Here is a 19,013-nt window from a genome sequence, read left to right on the forward strand (position 1 = left end):
CGAAAGAGCGCGTACTCCACGTCCCGTCGGGCAGTCGGTACTGACGTGTTTACGGCCACTCTTGTCTAGCCTGCTCCTAGGGTGTTCCTCCAGTGCCAAGCGTCATCTCACCTAGAGGCCGGCTTCAGTTACGATTCACTCAAACATTTGACCGCTTCGAAGAGACTCGCCACGAATTCCTCTCTTATGCCAAACAATTTATCTAAGAGTAGCATTTGCACTGCGCTTCCTCAATTATTTGTTGTATGTATTGCCACCTTTGTCCTCCTACAGTTTTGACTCTCTACGGCTCCCTTTTGTACCATGAAAGTTACTCCCTGATGTCCTAACACATTTCTTCCTATATTTCTTCTTGCGTGGTTTTTTTTATGTTCTTTTCTTCGCCTATTCGGCAGAGAACATCCTATTCCCTTATCAGTCCATCTAATTTTCAACACCCTTCCGTATCATTACGTATCAAATGCTTCAGTTTCCTGCCTTTTCCGTTTGTTACGAAACTGATTGGCATATTTCGAATCCGCATTGACGTCAGCTAATTGCGACATATGGAAATTTGTACCAAATCAGGACTAGAATCTGGATTTCCTGTCTAACACGAGCGGTCGTCTTCACCATTTGTCTATCCCAGCACGTCTCCAGGACCAGCCCAGGCTTCCACGGGACACGGAGTCCACAACTCATCCCTCTCACATTCCGTGAGCCAAATATTTTATAATGAAAACCTTTTTCATCCTATCCGAACAGCATCAAATGTACCAGAACGTACCTGCATTTTCGGTTACAGGAGTAACCCGTCCTCACACATTAACCTTCACATGCTGCGTCACATTAAATTGGTTGGCAGAATGCACGTCATTTATATTAATTATAAAAATATTACCGACAGGTGGCGTCTGGTACATTTCTTACATTACATATGCACTTACTGTATTAAGTAGAATTTTCTAATTCACTTTTATCTCAAAAATACTTAATTAAACTCTGTAGTTGTCAAGGTTAAAATCTGTACTTGTCCAATTTGAAATACACAATAAAGTTATCATTTTTGTACGATCGAAAACAAAGGGCGATTTCTATATCCATGACGCTGGTGTAGATTTGTTTTCCTCCATGGTTTGCTTCCGCGGCTCCCGCTATTTCAGTGTTGGGCCGCGAGCCGTTCAGTCGTCTATGTCCATCGCCGTGCAGGAGGGCCCCGTCAACGACGTTAGGCGCTGCACACATCTTCCAGCTAATTCACCGTGCACCATATCTCCTTCGGCTTGGACTCCTATAAGCAACCGTGATCATCTGAGAAGGTAGCCATAAATACTAAAATAGGTGTTATGATGGAACTCGCTTTTCTCGTTGAGGATTAAATCCGGATCTTCTTTTTTGTCGGTGTATATTTCTACTTCTTCCAAAATGTTAAGAAATCGTTCCTTATGAGCTCTATGTAGGATGTCTAAGTTTTGTTCAATGTTCGTGACTGCTTTAAGGGAGCCATATGCGCCCCAAAACGCTATTTTATTTTGAGAGTAGGTATGCTCCCTGAACCTGATTTCGAAGTTCCTACCAGTCTGCCCTATGTATTGTTTACATAATTTCATCTTATATACACCTGAAACCTGAAATGTATTCGTACTATTACATATTTTGTGCCGGAGCTTCAGTTTTAGCGTGTTATTTGTTCGGAACCTATTTTAACGTCGGATTTACGAAAGCATCTTTGAATCGTATCTGTAATTCTTCCATTGTAAGTGAGAGCCACGAAATTTTTCTTGTTGTACCTTTTAACTGCGACTTGACTTCCTTCTGTTTGTTTCATCTGCCTATTTTTTATCTTATTATAAATATTCATCATCTCCTTACACGTTATCCGTTCGCTACGGCCATTTGTTTTAAAATAATTAATTCTTTTTCTACTTCCTGTTGGCTTAGTGGCAATCTTAGTAGCCCGTCAACCATCGAGGTAAAATACGCCCATTTGTATGGCAGTGGGTGACAAGAGCGCTCATTAATAATTAAATCTGTACACGTATGTTTTCTGAACATGCTAAATTCATGTTTCCCATCTTTATTTATCAGTGTTAAATCTAAGTAATATTTATACAGGGTGAAAAGTATTTAAACCGACAAACTCCGGGAGGTCGTAGGGCACATCAAAACAAATATTTTTCCCTAATGTCATTTTTTTCCTATGAGAATTATTTAAACCGGTGGAGGCCGTATTACGTACTACGTAGCACACCACAACGGACGAGATGCACAGCGGGCTTATCAACAACAATATCCTAATCGCCGTATCCCGCATCATACGACCTTTGCTGCTGAGTACCAACGTCTGCGTGAGACCGGGTCATTTAGCAGATTACCTGGACAGGGACGCCGTCGCACGCTAAGAACGCTGCAATTTGAGGAAGCTGTCTTGCAGCATGTGGAGCGGGATCTTTCAATCAGCACTCGTGCAACTGCACGTAACATGGGGACGAATCAGACGAATGTAAGAACAGTCGTTCGAGAGCGATTGTTACGTCCATTTCACTTACAACGTGTTCACAACCTGTAACCAGTTGATTATCCACCTAGAGCACAGTTTTCGCAGTGGTGCCTGGAACAGTGTAAAATGCATCCTACATTTCCATCCTCTGTGTTGTTTACCGATGAAGGAACGTCCGGATGTGATGGAGTCTCCAACATGCACAATTCGCATGTTTGGAGTGAGGATAACCCACATGCCACAGTTACTAGCACTCATCAAGTGCGGTTCTTCGTTAATGTGTGGGTCGGTGTTGCTGTGGACTGTTTAATTGGGCCGTATCTGCTACCTAGGCCATTAAATGGCAGGGACTATTACAGTTTTCTCGCCGGAGCATTGCCAGAATTGCTGGAAGACGTCCCACTCCCTACAAGACAACGCATGTGGTTCCAACATGACGGGCGCCGCACATTTCAGTCGTCGTGTGCGTCGATTACTGGACCGACGGTTCCCAGAAACGTGAATTGACGGAAGTGGTCCCGTACCATGGCCTGCTCGATCCCCAGATATGTCCCCTCTGGACATTTTTGTGTGGGGAAAGATGTGGAACCTTGTTTACGCAACTCCTGTTGCATCAGAAGAGGGTCTGGTTGCCCAAATAGTGGCAGCAGCAGGAACAATTCAGGATACTCCTTGACTTTTTGCCAGAGTCAGAACATGGTTCAAATGGCTCTGAGCACTATGGGACTTAACATATGTGGTCATCAGTCCCCTAGAACTCAGAACTACTTAAACCTAACTAACCTAAGGACATCACACACATCAATGCCCGAGGCAGGATTCGAACCTGCAACCGTAGCGGTCGCGCGGTTCCAGACTGTAGCGCCTAGAACAGCTCGACCACCCTGGCCGGCGACAGAACATGATCCGACGGTGTAACCTTTGTTTAAGCGTCAATGAATATCTACTGTAATTGAAATTGGGTTGCGTTAATGTGTTGTGTCATGGTAATAAAAAAATGGAAAAGTGTTTGTTGGTGTAATTAATTTGCCGCCAGATAAATCTTCCTCTACCGCTTTAAACGCTGCTCATAGGAGAAAATGACGTTAGGGAAAAATATTTGTTTTGATATCCCGTACAACCTCCCAGAGTTTGTCGGTTTAAATACTTTTCACCCTGTATACGGTTGTCTTCTTCAAAATCCATAGTGTATCTAATTTTTGGGTGTTAAGAGCTAATTCTTTGTGCTACGTTTTCGATATCATTTTTATCTCCTTTCTATAAAAAAAATAGTCGTCAACATATCAGGATTTTCGTCAAAGAATTCCTTTTCCAAGTGATTTACGAAAATGTCAGTCACCGTCCCAGCTGAAATGTTACCCATTGCTAACCCGTCTTTCTATTGATAAATTTTACCATTGAAAGTAAAGTAAAGAGCTAAATAACAGATTAAAGGCGGCATATACATATCGTCGGACTTCTAACATTAGGAACAGCTACGAATTTGCCGAGGAAGTTAAAGACGTAGCTGTTCCTTAGGATGCGTCATTAGCTTCATTGGATATCACCAATTTGTACACAAACATTTCTGTAAGAGAAACGATTGAGATCATTAAGAACAATCTCCTCACTCATGGTAAATTGGTATTGGGAGAAGTGATAGAACTAGCGGAAATGTCTTGTCGTTCAGTTACTTTCCATTTGATAACATTAAGAGTGCAACGGGAATTCCACTGTTAAATGCAGAGGAGTCAGCTGATAGGAGGAAAGAATACATCAAAAGCCTCTGTGGGAGGGAAGATTTGTCTGATGTGATGGAAGAAGAAACTGGAGTCGATTTGGAAGAGATAGGGGATCCAGTAATAGAATCAGAATTTAAAAGAGTTGAAGAGGATTTAAGATCCAATAAGGTAGATGGGATAGATAACATTCCATCAGAATTTCTAAAATCATTGATGGAAGTGGCAATAAAACGACTATTCACTTTGATGTGAACAATTTATGAGTCTGGCGATATACCATCTGACTTTCGGAAAAGCATCATCCATACAATACCGAAGACGGCAAGAGCTGACAAGAGCGAGAACTACCACACAACCATGAAACTTACTGGCAGATTAAAACTGTGTGCCCCACTCGAACTCGGGACCTTTGCCTTTCGCGGGCAAGTGCCCTACGATCTGAGCTACCGAAGCACGACTCACGCCCGGTCCTCACAGCTTTACTTCTGCCAGTATCTCGTCTCCTACCTTCCAAACTTTACAGAAACTCTCCTGCAAATTTCGCATAATGTCCCGGCGAAGACGGTGCAGCGTCTGCAGCGCTGGACATTGTTTTAAAGTGGATACCGTTATGAAATCCACTTCCTCCACCAACCAACACTCCACTGCAGACCTCCGTTTTGTCTCGATGTAGAGTTCTATATCCAGGAAACAGTTATTTTTCCTTGGATCAACACCTACATCAAACCCTTGACGAATTCCCTCCGGACACACATGACGTAGTCATGGCATCGTCCCACGATTCACTTAATTATTGATCAAATTTAAAAGTTTAAAATGCTGTTGTAATCACGTCGTTATGTTAAAAAAAATGGCTCTGAGCACTATGGGACTTAAATTCTGAGGTCATCAGTCCCCTAGAACATAGAACTACTTAAACCTAACTAACCTAAGGACAGCACACACATCCATGCCCGAGGCAGGATTCGAACCTGCGACCGTAGCGGTCGCACGGTTCCAGACTGTAGCGCCTAGAACCGCACGGCCATCCCGACCGGCTACTCGTTAGGTGATAGAACTGTACGTTAAAGGGCTAACACAAGAAGTCAAGCCTTAAAGTTAGAATCTATGTGTACGAGTGTGTCTTGAATCAGCGGTAACTTATGACGCCCAAATTTCCTATATTATATTCAACCAGTATTTGTGAATGAGAGTACCTACTGACGTCCAACATACTTAACACATAATTTCAAACAACTTTAAACCTTTTTCTCGCTGACGTTTCCGTCCTCGCCCCAAGAAAGAAAATAATGAGAGGAAAAAGTTTATCGTATATCACATATTCACGGGTCATGCCCTAAAAACTTCATCACGTATGACCGGCATACAGTTGGTTTCTGAAACACTGCAAATAGATAAAATATTTAATCAAGTAAACATCTGCAACTGAGGAACGTATTCATAGAATGAAAATCCGCTTCAGAGACCACTAATTTCTTAATTTATTGAAAGATCGGTTTAAATGCATAAAATGGTATCTTCAGGTGCCACTAAATATGGAAAAATAAGTGTGGGACGATCGGGCCATTAAGTTCGTGAAAGTCACACCTACGTTAAAAAAAGAGAGAGAGAAAACGCTTGGGAGCGTAGCACCTGTAACCACAGCCTCGGCTGCACGTTTCGGAATTGACTAGTGCAGATGGTCACAAGTCCGACCGCCACATATTTATGTTCCCATAATAATTTGGTTGCTCCTGAAGATGAAGTTCAATGCTTCGAACAAGGTCACGGAATAAATTTACAATATTACTAGCAACTAACGCTGTTTTTTATTATATGAACATTGTATATTGACTTTCGCGGAATAGTTTCCGCCTATCTTCACATGGCTGTAGTTCAGTTTCGTAAGCATGTCCGAGACGCTTGCCTATGCGCCATACAAACCTGTGACCATTTGTTCTGCCCTACGTATTGTAGAATGACTGCGTTTTCTCGGTATCCTACCAACGAATCGAAACCTACGTGATCATTTTTTGTTATATCCCCACAAATTTTTACACGCAGGTTTTTTGTACGAGTTGACTGATCCAATTTATGACTCGTTGATGTTGTAGTCATAAGTTAATAGGTCTCTTAGTTTCGAGAAGTGCAAAATTTTTCATTTCTGAACATTTAAAGGACTTTTTCTCTTCCTATCACTTTGGAATCTTATTATGTGTATGTGTGTGTGAAATCGTATGGGACTTAACTGCTAAGGTCATCAGTCCCTAAGCTTACATATTACTTAACCTAAATTACCCTGAGGACAAACTCACACACCCACGCCCGAGGGAGGATTCGAACCTCCGCCGGGATCAGCTGCACAGTCCATGACTGCAGCGCCTGAGACCGCTCGGCTAATCCCGTGCGGCAACCTTATTAACTGACTGAACGTTTGTGCAGTGCTTTTTCAGATAGTACTTCATTATAGGCGATTGCAACATCTTAAAAAGTCTAAGGTTACGTTTAATATTGTCTGCGGGATCATTAATACACAACATCAGCAGCAAGTGTCCCACCACACTTCCGTCTGCCACGTCTGAAGTTATTTCTACGTCTGTTCATGACTCTCGCTCAAAACCGTATCTTGACTAGCCTGTGCTGTTTGTGTCGTTCCTCCCTTGCTCGCTGTTTGACTCCCCCCCCCCAGTCAACCAATCAGCCAATCAAAACAAACCACTGTGCTGCACCCTTCCTACCAATAAATATTGAAACTAGTCACAAATTTCTCTTGATACCCTAACCCATCAAACTTTCGATGATAATCTTACATGTGGTACTCAGAAGGTGTCGCGGCTACTTACCATTACCGATTTCGTCCAGATTTACGATGTATGGAGGATATAGTCAGAAATAGATGTGACGGAAGTGAGAGCTCTAGAAGATCAAGCGTTCAGAAAAAAGTAATGCTTTTGGCGTTCTTCAGGCGAGACATAGCCATTTATGTTAGCGTAGTTTCCAGGCAGCTGAAAGAGTACAGAACAGGTGTCAGGAATCCTAGGGTCATGGGTATGAGTCCCTGTATGGAAACTTTGTTTCCAATTTTTACGTTACTTACACTGCAAATAAACCGAACTAATGCTCAATATATTGTGCTTCTTAATATCTCATAAAAGGCGTGAAAAGGAAAGACAAATGAACATTTGGGATAGCAAGTAAATTTTCAAGGAGGTATTGCAATGCAACGTCCACGAGAACTTTGTACATAACTTTCCAAGAAGGGACTGTAATTAAAGAGTAAAGGACTTCGTATTACGTTAGATTGATCTCGACCTTAGAGGAGCGTTGTGTGGGGTTTGCTGCCAAATTGTGAGATGACAGAGGTCCTCTTACGAATGTAAGTCATATCTGTTTTCCTACTAGAAACATTCAACCGTCAATTGTAAAAGTGCAACATTTCTCACGTATGCAAGATGCTGAGAAAACTACTGTCCCCCTATTTTTATCATTAATGTAACACTAGGATGTGTACAAAATCTACGATGAAACAATGGAAACGGAAATGAAGTCCCAGAAGTCCCACACTTCTTGACAGAGCATAGGGGAACGATGCAGGAGACCCACACCACCGTACTAGGCAAGAACCCAATGAAGGTGGTTTGCCGTTGCCTTCCTCCGACCGTAATGGGGATGAATGATGATGACGACACAACACCCACTCATCTCGGAGTAGGTGAAAATCCCTGATCCCGCTGGGAATCGAACTCGGGACCCCGTGCTCGGGAAGCGAGAACGCTACCGCGAGACCACGAGCGGCGGACTGTGAAACAATAAAAGTATCTAATTTTATATACGAAGTTCTCGTGTAAGCCTTACACTCCCTTCCCGGAAATTTCTTTGCAGGGTCCTCGTGGATGCGGTTCTTGGAAATTTATTTGCAATCATAAATTTTGCTTTACCTATCATTTTCAAGCCATATATTCAGCTTTATTCTGTTTATTTTCATTGTAAATAAGGTAAAAACACAGAATGAAAAAAGGTAGCTGCACAGGGACTCGAACCTAAGACCTTCGGATTACCGTCCCGCACTTTCTCCATGCACCAACCGCTGCATGGATTCTACGTATCATAAATGGCTGACGGCTCACCTGAGCCGCGTTCAGAATGCTATTTTCTCCAAATGCCGGGCCATCTAGCGCTCCAACTTCCGTCACTTTCATTTCTGGGCAAGCAGTACATACACCATAAATACGCGTATGGACGAAATCGGTGATGACAATGAAGCATGATCCCCTTGTTAGTAAAATTATTTTCGTGAGTTTAGAAAGACTGCAACTATCTCACTGCCTTGATCCATGGCTTTCAGGAGTGGTGTGACCAAAGCGCGAGTTTTCTTTGATTTTGTGGATTGCTGCTGATACTAATACGTACGTCATTCATATTTTCAGTGGCTCTATGAAATTAACTGGGAAACTGCAAAATTTTCTTTTATAAATGTAATTTTGAAATCGAATTTCTGATTCTTTTCTACCCTCAATTTCAGGTCCTGTGTCATCCATGAGTGATGGACACTAAGTTTAGTGCCAATAACAGGATTTACTACAAATCATAAGAATTTCTTTAGGTTTTGGGAGAGATCTTCCGATGCGATTCTTCTGTGGCGTTGAAGGCTTCACGCTTAGCCCTCTTGATGCTCTACATCTACATCTACGTGGATACTCTGCAAACCACATTTAAGTGCCTGGCAGAGGGTTCACCGAAACGCCTTCACAATCCTCTATTATTCCAATCTCGTATAGCGCGCAGAGACAATGAACACGTATATTTTTCCGTACGAGTTCTGATTTACCTTATTTTATCTTCGTGATCGTTCCTCCCAATGTAAGTCGGTGTCAAAAAAATATTTTCGCATTCGGAGGAGAAAGTTGGTGATTGGAATTTCGTGAAAAGATTCCGTCGCAATGAAAAACGCTTTTCTTTTAATGATGTCCATCCCAAATCCTGCATCATTTCTGTGACACACTCTCCCATATTTCCCGATAATACAAAACGTGCTGCCTTTCTTTGAACGTTTTCGATGTACTCCGTCAGTCCTATCTGGTAAGGATCCCACACCACGCAACAGTATTCTAAACGAGGACGGACAAGCGTAATGTAGGCAGTCTCCATAGTAGGTCCTGCCAATAAAACGCAGTCTTTGGTTAGCCTTCCCCACAACATTTTCTATGTCTTCCTTCCAATTTAAAGTGTGCGTAATTGTAAGGTATTTAGTTGAATTTACGGCTTTTAGATTAGACTGATTTATCGTGTAACCGAAGTTTAACGCGTTCCTTTTAGCACTCATGTGGATGACCTCACACTTTTCGTTATTTAAGGTCAACTGCCACTTTTCGCACCATTCCGATATTTCTTCTAAATCGTTTTGCAATTTGTTTTGATCTTCTGATGACTTTATTAGTCGAAAAAACGACATCGTCATCTGCAAACAACAGAAGACGGCTGCTCAGATTGTCTGCCGAATCGTTTATATAGATATGGAACAGCCAAGGGCCTATAACACTACTTTGGGGAACGCCAGAAATCACCTCTGTTTTACTCGATGACTTTCCGTCAGTTACTACGAACTGTGACCTCTCTGACAGGAAATCACAGATCCAGTCACATAACTGAGACGATATTCCATAAGCACGCAATTTCACTACGAGCCGCTTGTGTGGTACAGTGTCGACAGCCTTCCGGAAATCTAGAAATACGGAATCGATCTGAAATCCCTTGTCAACAGCACTCAGCACTTCATGTGAATAAAGAGCTAGTTGTATTTCACAAGAACGATGTTTTCTAAACCTATGTTGACTGTGTGTCAATAGACCGCTTTCTTCAAGGTAATTCATTATGTTGGAACACAATATATGTTCTAAAATCCTGCTGCATATCGACGTTAACGATATGGGCCTGTAATTAATAAGTGTGTTCCACTTATCATGTATTTTTCTACAGCCCATTTTATCGTTTCACACCTATTCTGCAGTAACCTTCGTTTCTCATGAAGTTTCCTTACAGTGACTGTATACCATAAGCATTGGAGGGTTCCTCCTGTCACGTTCTATTCAACTAGATACATCAAGATACAATACATCAGGTGCATGGTTATCTATTCTTCAAAACCGTGTAGGATTAAATGTTTCAAGTTTCTTATTGAAATATGACACTGCTGTCTATTAATGTAGTTTACTAAACACAAACCTTTCTACTTGTTTTAGTTGCCCTTTAATCTTTGGTAATCATTGTCGTTAAAACTGCCTGGCGATCACTGATACTCGTACCAGTCTCGAATGAGAAAACTCAAAGAAGTGAAGTCTATTTCTTGCAATTAGCTCCAATATATTTGAAATCGTGAGCGGTCGTCCGAAATATCTGTTTAGGTAAATTTTAGGGAAGGCATTAAGTATCGTTTCGCAGAATGTCTTGTCACGCCCACCGTCACAAAACTATCCCACTCGATTGTTGTATGATAAAATTTTCCTCCAGTGATGACTGTATGGTTGGGGAACATACACAATAGCAAACTGAAGTTGTCTCTAAAGTTCTCTGTTACACCTGGGGAGCAAGTGTAGTGGTTGATAGAAGGATCGAGTTATAACTCATACCCACATAATCCAGTATTTAACTTGAAATTGTATGGTGAGTCTTGTCTACTGTTATAAATACAGTTGCATTTCCCATCAGCCGGGCCCGCAGCTCGTGGTCGTGCGGTAGCGTTCTCGCTTCCCACGCCCAGGTTCCCGGGTTCGATTCCCGGCGGGGTCAGGGATTTTCTCTGCCTCGTGATGCCTGGGTGTTGTGTGATGTCCTTAGGCTAGTTAGGTTTAAGTAGTTCTAAGTTCTAGGGGACTGATGACCATAGATGTTAAGTCCCATAGTGCTCAGAGCCCATCAGCCGGGCCTTTAGATGTATACTTAAATTTTCCCCAAAAGCATACTCTTGTCAATTTTCCGTAGTAAACAGCTTTCTGCACCTACTGTTAGTGAGATTCACTGATTTATAGGAGCGCTTCAAATTCTGGTATATTGTTCTACCTTAAAGAGCGCTTCGAATTCTGGCATATTGTTGAGAATGGCTCGGGAGTTAACCTCCACGATTTTAATACTCTAGCCTGATGGGGCGAGGGTTGTCATTTGTCTAGATCTTACACTGATTCTTCCTGGTATCTTACGGCTATTACAATTGGGAGCCGCCTACTCTGAAAAACCCTTGTGCTCACCCAGCACGCAAGCGGCTTTCTGGATAAGAGCCTGTAATGTGTAATGCACACCTGACGTACATAGGAAACTCCACTGTTCTCATCCACATGGCGCAAGTTTACGAAGACGCAGTCTAGTTTGTCACAGAACGTACAAAATTTTTGGCTCAAGCCTTCCACTCGTTTCAGAACTGACAGGTCACGATCAATTTCAGGGTCAATGCTGCCGAATGTGACTTCCGTTCAAAACCTGTAATGAACACTGACTTCCCAGCTTTCTCTGATAGCCAACGAAATGTTACAAGTATGGTCCCGCAGTGCAGACTAAAGGCATCGTTTGTTCCAGAGTCCATCAGAATCTGCAATTTGTTAAACCTATTTCACTACGTGGCTACAGGAACAGCCACTTACATACGTTCAACGAGACCTGCAGACATACACACTGGTTGCACCTGTTCTTCTTTTCCATCTCTTGCCGCCCCTATCATAAGAGATAATATTATTCACCATAAGTTCGAACTGCCCCTCCCCGCCGCGCGGGATTAGCCGAGCGGTATTAGGCGCTGCAGTCATGGACTGTACGGCTGGTCCCGGCGGAGGTTCGAATCCTCCCATGGGCATGGGTGTGTGTGTCTGTCCTTAGGATAATTTAGGTTAAGTAGTGAATAAGCTTAGGGACTGATGACCTTCGCAGTTAAATCCCACAAGATTTCACACACACACATTTTTCCCCTCCCATTTCCATTTAGCTCCGCTTGACAAGGAGGACAGCAGGTTTGCCGACATGTCAAGGGCGTCTGAATCGCTCAGTTTCAGTGAAAGCCAGCACTTAAAACTTGTGGGCTAGGCCTGCTGCTCGCTCTCATATTACACGGTGTATGAAGAGCAGCATCAAACAATACGAATTTCGGATGACTTTCAGGACGTAGGATTCTGTAAGAGGCATACATTTTGGTTTTTCTAAATTTAATAGCAGTTTACATGAGAATTACGCAGATAATGTTGTCGTGCCTGTCTGGTGTGTCAGAAATCTGTGAAGGGAGGAAAATGTTTTCTCGTGCACTGTACGTTTTGTACAGTGGTAGAGACCGCTGTGAAACTCCAGCGTGGCCTCCAGCATTACAGGTCACCGGGTTGCGGTGCAGCGGAACAGAACAGAACAGCACGGCACGGAACTGGGTGGCAGCGCCAGCGACCTGTACGCACGCAGACCACGCCTCCACCACTGTGTGACGTCAGAGCCCGGGGCGCCGCGCTGCACGCGTGATTAAAACGGCGCCCCTGCTGCTGACAGCAAAGGAGGGCTGCGCATTCTCTGCCCGAGATACCTACACGACTGTGCCGCGTTCCTAGGACGCGTCCTAGTTTCCTCCTGGTCCCGTGGAGGTATGCACGTTTATCGTCGCTTCACTTGCTGTCTGGTTTTATACGACGACGAAACTGCTTTTTGCTACAAAGTACACAACAAAAGGTGTGGCTTTCACGAACTTAATGGCCCGATCGCCACACACTTATGTTTCCATAATTATTTCGTGGCACCTGAAGATATTTTATGCCTCGAAACCGACCTTGGAATAAATACAAAATCAAATAAGAGTAATGCAGGAGTAGTTTCAATAATGATTTTAAAAAAATTCATGCACGGGTTATCTACTATAAACAGCTTAGAGGTAGCATTATTGTAGCCAAGGTAGACACAAGGCCCACACCCACCTCAGTAGTACAAGTTTATATGCCAACTATCTCCGCAGATGAAAAGAGATTGAAGGAATGTGTGACGAGATAAAAGAAATTATTCAGATAGTTAATGGACTTGTAATTCTGTCAGAGACAGCAAAGGACTCGGAAGAGCAGTTGAACGGAATGGATAGCGTCTTGAGAGGAGGATATAAGATGAACATCAACAAAAGCAAAACGAGGATAACGGAATGTCATCCAGTTAACTCGGGTGATGCTGAGGGAATTAGATTAGGAAATGAGACACTTAAAGTAGCAAAGGAGTTTTGCTATTTGGGGAGCAAAATAACTGATAATGTTCGAAGTAGAGACGATATAAAATGTAGACTGGCCATAGCAAGGAAAGCGTTTCTGAAGAAGAGCAATTTGTTAACATCGAGTATAGATTTAAGTGTCAGGAAGTCATTTCTGAAAGTATTTGTATGGAGTGTAGCCATGTATGGAAGTGAAACATGAACGATAAATAGTTTGGACAAGAAGAGAATAGAAGCTTTTGAAATGTGGTGCTACAGAAGAATGCTGAGTATTAGATGGGTAGATCACATAACTAACGAGGAAGTACTGGACAGGATTGGGTAGAAGAGAAGTTTGTGGCACAACTTGACTAGAAGAAGGGATCGGTTTGTAGGACATGTTCAGAGGCATCAAGGGATCACCAATTTAGTATTGGAGGGCAGCGTGGAGGGTAAAAATCGTAGAGGGAGACCAAGAGATGAATACACTAAGCAGATTCAGAAGGATGTAGGTTGCGGTAGGTACTGGGAGATGAAGAAGCTTACACAGGATAGAGTAGCATGGAGAGCTGCATCAAACCAGTCTCAGGACTGAAGACCACAACAACAACAACAGTTAATGGACATGAAATTTTAATAGTCATGGGGGACTGGAATTCGATAATTGGTAAAGGAAGAGAAGAAAAATAGTAAGTGAATATAGACTGGGGGAATGAAAGAGGAAGCCACCTGATAGAATTTTGCACAGAGCGTAAGTTAACCACAGCCTAACACTTGGTTTAAGAATCACGAAAGAAGGCTGTATATCTGGAAGAGACTTGGAGACACCAGAAGGTTTCAAATTGATTATATAATGGTAAGACAGAGATTTAGGAACCAGATTTTTAATCGTAAGACACCAGAGGCGGATGTGACCTGTGACAACAATTTATTGGCTATAAACAGTAGATTAAACTGAAGAAACTGCAAAAAGGCAGGAATTTAAGGCTATGGGACCTGGATAAATTGAAAGAACTAGAGGTAAGTAGGGAATTTCAGTGCGAGCATCAGGGAACGATTGGGAAGAACAGGGAATAGGAATTTTGTAGAAGAAGAATTGATAGCTTCTAGAGATGAAATAGGGAAGGCAGCAGAAGAGCAAGTAGGTAAAAGGACGAGGGCTACTAGAAATCCTTTGATAATACAAGATATATTGAATTTAACTGGTGAAAGCAGAAAAAATAAAGATGCAGTATATGAAGCAGGCGAAAGGAATACGAAAAATGAGATGAAAGAAAAACGAAGATTATGGAATGCAATCAAATCAGGTGACGCTGAAGAAATTAGATTCGGAAATAAGATACTGAAAGTAGTAGATGATATTTGCTACTAGGGCAGCAAAATAACTGATGATAATCGAAGTAGAGAGGATACAAAATGCAGAATAGCAATGAAGAAGAGAAATTTGTTAACATCGAGAGTAGATTTAAGTGTCATGAATCTTTTCTGAAAGTAATAGTATGGAGTATAGTCATGTATGGAGGTGAAACAGAGACAATAAGAAGTTTAGACAAGAGGAGAGTAGGAGCATTTGAAATGTGCTGCTACAGAAGAATGGTGATGATTAGATCATATAACTAATAAGGAGGTAATGAACAGAATAGGGAGAAAGAAATTTGCGGGACAACCCGACTAGAAGAATAGATCGGTTGGTAGGACACATTCTTAGACATCAATGGAACACCAATTCAGTGCAGGAGGGAAGCGTGGAGGGTAAAAGTAGTAGAGACAGACCAGGAGATGAATACAGTAAGTAGATTCAGAAGAACGTAGCCGGCCGCTGTGTCCGAGCGGTTCTAGGCGCTTCAGCCCGGAACCGCGCTGCTGCTACGGTCGCAGGTTCGAATCCTGCCTCGGGCATGGATGTGTGTGATGTCCTTAGGTTAGTTAGGTTTAAGTAGTTCTACGTTCTAGGGGACTGATGACTTCAGATGTTAAGTCCCACAGTGCTTAGAGCCTGCCAGAAGAACGTAGCTTGCAGTAGATACTCGGAGATGAAGAGGCGTGCATAGAATAGTATAGCGTGGAGAGCTGCATCAAACAAGTTTTCGGACGGAAGACCACAACAACAAACAATTCGTCTCTCCTTTTTACTGGTGGACGGCAAGCGTGTTTCTTTGAGATGAAATGCACTGGATTTCCTGCTTGCAACATACATATCCACTTACTCGTGAAAGCGTTTCCGAAATCTGTTGCTATATTTACCAGTACTTGCTGGTCTGACTCGCTGCGAATGGTCACTTTCGTGAACATTGAAGAAGATTTGTGACGAGCAAATTTTTCACTTTGTCTCACTCTGACTCACTTTAGTAGAAGTAAGTCGACTCCATAATTTTTTTTTCATTTTCCTACCTCCGAATCGTCTTGTCGGTATGGGCTGTCACTCAATATTTCATAAATTCTGACCCACACAGTAATGACTAATCTAATTTTATCACCTTTATATTTCTTAATGAAACTAGTGCGTAACATGCAGTCTAAGGTTTCGTTTATTGCTAGCCCTAAAAGAAAGGGCCTTGCTTTATTTTGGAACTGGAGAAAAACGTAAAATTAATCATCTGATTTGCATACGATCTAATTTATTCCAAGTACATACTTACCAACTCCATTTGGACTTTAGCTTTCGGGTGCAAAGGCAATGATGTTTTGCGGTTGTCCAACGCACAAAATGCTAAGTATAATTGTGAGACAAACGAGTTTCCTATAAATTCATTCCGCAACACTGCAGTGTTTCGCCTGGTGCTTAATTGTAAGTTACGCCGTACACTAATCTTACCTGGGACTGTAGCCTTGTAAAACCCATGATAAGTTATTTGAAATGAGTGGAATTCATGGTTTGTATACTGATCTGTCTTTTTATCTCCCTGTTAACATTTCAGCTTCACTTCGGGTTGTTTAGAAGCTTTTTTGCCTGAGCACAGCGAAAAAATTGAATAACTCTACCGATTCTGTTGGGTAGTTTAGCTTTCGTCTTGTCTTATCATTGTATATTTTTTCTTCCCCTTGTATCATATTCTGTATTCGTTGATTTGTCTGTTGCAATACATCAGTTTTTGTCACTAAAATACTTCTCTGATACAAACATTGTCGTTTTACATAGTTCGTCCCTGTAGGTTAATACAACTTACGATGAGTTGTTCCACTGCCTTTCCTAAGTTGCACAGCTTATCTGTTAACCGTTTGAGTACTAGTGGTTTCACCCTGAAACCGCCAGTTTGTCAATTTCTTCGGTGGTGCCAGAGCCTTTAGCGTGAAACCACCTATGCAGTTACAAAAGAGGCATTTAGTGGTACGCTGTGTACTTCTATAAATGTAGTGCATTGTAAGAGTTATTTGCAGCATTGAAAGCAACAGTCGACCCGGAGACCGTGCTACGTAACTGTAGAAGAAAGTGAGATTCGGGTGTTTTTTTCACATAGCTGCCGTATTGAGGAGATAGTTGACGGTAAAAGCAAGTATATTTAAAGTCTGAGTATTGCCTTTATGAGAGCTTGCCAAACGAAACCACTGGGGCAGTGTGTAGTTTTGATACAAAATGTCTTAATTTTCGGACATTTTTGCTTGTTACTTAAGACTACAATTTGTTTAATGCGTTATGAGTTCATGGGAGTTTCGAGATGTGGGATTGTGTCAAAGAAAAATTTGATCTTTTTAAAAAAGGACGCTACACTAATAAATTACCCGAATGGGACGGAAATCAATAGATGTGATTCACAATTACAGACAGACAAATGATTACAGGTTCAGACAAATTGGGTGCCTTAGTCAAGAGAAAGGATTTTACAAAATCAGCAAGTCAATAATGCACTGATTCACCTCTGCCAATTTTGCAAGCAATTATTCGGTTTGGCATTGATTGATAAAGTTGTTGCACGTCCCCCTGAGGGATATCGCTCCCAATTCTGTCCAATGTGGGTTAGATCGTCAAAATCACGAGCTGGTTGGAGCGCACTGCTCATAATGCTCCAATTATCGTGAGAGATCCGGCGGCCTTTCTGGCGAAGGTCGGGTTAGGCAAGCACGAAGACAGAAACTCTTGCCGTGTGCAGTCGGGCATTATCTTCTGAAGTGGAGGCCCAGGATAGCCTGCCATTAGGCCCACAAAACGGGGCGTAGAATACCGTCGACGTACCGCTATACTGTAGGGAAGGCGCTGACGAGATTCAAAGGGGTCCTGCTATGAAAACAAATGGCACCCCAAACCATCACGCTTGATCGTCGGACTGAATAGCGGTCGACAGTCAGATTTGTATTCCACTGCTGTCCGGGTTATCTCCAGGCACGACTTCGGCCTGGAATCTCGTTGACTGGAGCAGAAGCCCTACTTCGAACTATCCCCTGATGACAAGCGAAAACGTATTAGAAGACGGCCCAAACTGCGGTGAGATACGAACCTCCGAAACATTGCCGCCCTCTATTCGACACACCAACTAGGGCTGATAGTCTCAGGTATCATTTTTTTCATAACAGGACACCTTTGGTTGCTACCCACGGCAGACTTACAGCACAGCATTACGTCGACGATATTCTACGTCCCGTTTTGTTGCTCTTCGTGGCAAGGCATCCTGAACTTACAATTCAACAAGATAATGCCTGTCTGCACACAGCAGGGGTTTCTATTGCTTGTCTTCGTGCTTGCCAAATCCTGCCTTGGCCAGCGAGGTCGACGGATCAGCTGATAACGTTTGGAACATTATGGGCAGGGCCCTCCAAACAGCTCGTTATTTCGACGATGCTACGCCCCAACTTGATAGAATTTGGCACGAAATCCCTCAGGAGGACAGCAAACGACTCTGTCAATCAATGCCAAGCTGAATAACTGCTTGCATAAGGGGCAGAGGTGGACCCACGAGTTACTGACTTGCTTAATTAGTGAAGTTCTTTCTCTTCAAAAAATCATCCATTTTCTCTGAAACTGTGCCGGCCGGTGTGGCCGTGCGGTTCTAGGCGCTTCAGTCTGGAACCGCGTGCCCGCTACGGTCGCAGGTTCGAATCCTGCCTCGGGCATGGATGTGTGTGATGTCTTTAGGTTAGTTAGGTTTAAGTAGTTCTGAGTTCTAGGGGACTGATGACCACAGATGTTAAGTTCCATAGTGCTCAGAGCCATTTGAACCATTTTTCTGAAATTGTAATCATTTGTTTTATTGTACATGCACATCATATCTATCCATTTACGCTCCATTCAAGAAATCTAGTCTGTCGGTTTTTCCTCTTAGAGTGTACATTAGATGAAATGAAGGGTGGTTCTGAATGTCCTAGTCGTTTCTAAGTGGACCCAGTCCCTTAAAACAATTGAGGTTTATTTTTTCTGCAAATTTGTTCTTGTATTCGTTGAAAACTTTACAGGAATGTAGATCAAAGCGATATGTACCGTTCGCAAGTTCTTTCCTAGAACATTCTAGAATATTCTAGCTCGTTCGAAAACGTTCCTTAACACCTCGAGAATATTCCTAAAAGCTTGATGACATTGAAGGACACTCTTATCCGAAAGAGACAAATGATATCCTAGTGGCCATTCCGATGTCATACCTTCCGCTTGAAATACCCAATCTCCACAACCACAACAACCACGACCGCACTATCATTGTTATGCATAAGTAAGAGA

Source organism: Schistocerca americana, chromosome 1, assembly GCF_021461395.2.
Source record: "Schistocerca americana isolate TAMUIC-IGC-003095 chromosome 1, iqSchAmer2.1, whole genome shotgun sequence".
In the NCBI taxonomy this organism is placed as follows: domain Eukaryota; kingdom Metazoa; phylum Arthropoda; class Insecta; order Orthoptera; family Acrididae; genus Schistocerca; species Schistocerca americana.